The sequence below is a fragment of the Penaeus chinensis genome, chromosome 13, assembly GCF_019202785.1.
Source record: "Penaeus chinensis breed Huanghai No. 1 chromosome 13, ASM1920278v2, whole genome shotgun sequence".
Classification (NCBI taxonomy): Eukaryota; Metazoa; Arthropoda; class Malacostraca; order Decapoda; family Penaeidae; genus Penaeus; species Penaeus chinensis.
This window is the reverse complement of record NC_061831.1, coordinates 19,443,169-19,445,668: the sequence shown is the minus strand read 5'-3', so window position 1 is coordinate 19,445,668 and position 2,500 is coordinate 19,443,169. Positions and strand designations below refer to the sequence as shown.

The 2,500-nt window shown below is 31.6% G+C and overlaps 1 long non-coding RNA gene across 1 annotated transcript in view; it reads left to right on the top strand.

Annotated features, from left to right (window-relative positions):
* Positions 1 to 2,377: 2,377 nt before the first annotated feature.
* LOC125031384 overlaps positions 2,378 to 2,500 on the top strand; it is a 631-nt gene continuing 508 nt past the window's right edge. Inside the window, exon 1 of the long non-coding RNA XR_007115478.1 lies at positions 2,378 to 2,500. This exon is cut by the window's right edge and continues 68 nt beyond it. This is a non-coding gene — a long non-coding RNA (uncharacterized LOC125031384).

The window sequence follows — 2,500 nt, the reverse complement described above, 5'->3', positions numbered from 1 at the left end:
TTGCAACATCATATGCTGTTCATGACGCAACATCATTTCATGCGAGATTAAATGCTGTTTGATCTCCGTGAAAATCATGTTGCATTGATCTATCTTCTTTAGTGTTTGGTGTTCTTGCTGTAATTTACCAACAAACTTGCTTCCTTGCTAATCATAAGAAAAAAGTGTTGAGAAATGTATGCAGTTTTATAGAAAATGTGCAGTTCCTTAACACTCTTAATATCAATGAAAAGTTGGTTAATACAAAAAATACTGATAATAATGATACTAGTAACGGATATAATTATAATGACAATAATGATAATAAGATAATAATGATAGTAATAATCATGGTAGTAAAAATAACAATGAAAGTGACAATGATGATAATAATGATAATTAATAATAATGTCAATGATAGTAATAATGGTAATTATAACAATAACATAAATACTAATGATAATGAAGCTTATAATAAGGAAAATAATAATTTAACGAATAGTATATATTTTGAGTATCAATAGCAAACGTATTAATTAGCAGAGGCCAAGATTCAGAAATTAAGAGGGAGAAATAGTAGTATCCGGAATCTAATATGAACCACTTGTATTTAAAAAGATAATGTTCTCTGCCTGCCCCCCCCCCCCCTCTCTCTCTCTCTCTCTCTCTCTCTCTTTCTCTCTCTCTCTTTCTCTCTTTAATTTTCTCTCTCTCATTTCTGTATGCGTGTATACACAAATAAGTGTGTGTGTGTAAAATATATAAATACACATACGCACACACACACACATATATATATACTATATATAGATTTACTTATATATACAAAGAAAAAAAAAACATGTATATATATATATATATATATATATATATATATTGCACGCACATACACATATAAACACACACACGTATACACACACACCAGACACACACACACAAGCAAACACACACACACACACACATACATATATATATATGCACACTCTCTCTGTTTGTGTATGTATATGTATATATAAATATATATATAAATATATATATATATATATATATATATATATAATGTATAGTCAGTACATATTTGAGTGTTACTACATGATTCAAGTGACAGGTTAAGTTAAGCGCCCAAACTTTTCGCTAAAAGCCTAACCCGTTGTTCTCCGAAGTCTTTCGATAAAAGTGTTTGGTGAAGAATTTTCAACTGGTAAAACTTCAAATGCTGTACTTTCTCTCTCCTTATTTCTATCATTTAAGATTGGTATTTTCACTATTCCCACTGTTGTTTTTATTATCATTTTTGTTAGAAGCAATAATGTTAGAATTAGTATTGACAATATAACACCAGTATGATTACTACTATTACTGTTATGATTATAATTTTATAATGATTCTTGTTGTTATCATTGTCATTACTGTTATCATTAAAATCATTGTTATAATTATCTTTAATATCATAATTACCACCATTATTGTTACCAGTATTATCTTTACCATCATGTATATATGTGTATATATATATTTATATATATATATAGATGGATAGATACATTAATATATATATACATATATATATAGAGAGAGAGAGGGACGGGGGGGGGGGGGGAGAGAGAGAGGGAGGGGGGGGAGGGAGCAAACCAAGTTTTTTTTTTTCTCTCTTTTTTATCTAACGTTCAAATTGTCATACTAGAAATACACAGACAAGCAAGCCTGGAGTCAAATGATTAGGTAGATTGCAAATCGTTAATAATTAGATCTGAAATTATAAGATATTCAATAATCAATTATTAAAAAAAATATCAATGATTATCTTTATTTTGATTACTGTGATATAATAAATAAACAAAGAAATTAAAGACTTTCACTGTTAAAAGTATAATTAACACACTAAATTCCAGTTTATTAACAGTTCTGCAAAGGAAATTTGAAGCCTGAGGGTATCATTTTTCCGCGGTGTCTAGGCAAGCAGACTTAACAAACCAGTTCGAGGTCTTTTGGGAAGCAACAAAGTGCAGTATATAAGTTCGGTTTGGGCTTTGCATGGCACTTACAGCCTACTTAGCAGTCATGAAGATTGTAAGTCCTTTGTTTTTGAATATATAATACAGAGACAGATTTACACATATACATAATAGCATACACTTGATAAAAATCAAACATCAATTAAACATTGATAAGCACTTTCAGGTTCATCATGACAGGAGCTTAGGTAACCTCTGATCTGATCTGATGTAACAGCGTTAAAGATTTCGGTGCTTATTCTTTATCTTATTAATCATCATACCACATAACGCTACGTTTTAGTCCTTCGATGTATAATGAAACAAGACCCTAGTAAGTTAAGGAACTGAAATTGCGACTGAGCGAACTACCACTAAAGACTCTATGCCTTCTTCAGATCATCTTGGCAGCCGCTTTGGTCCTCGTAGCCGCCGCCCCTCAGGATGAACGGCCCATCCAGATCCTCGAGGACGACCGCGTCCAGCCTAGAGACGGCGCCTACTCCTTCAGGATCAAGACTGAGAAT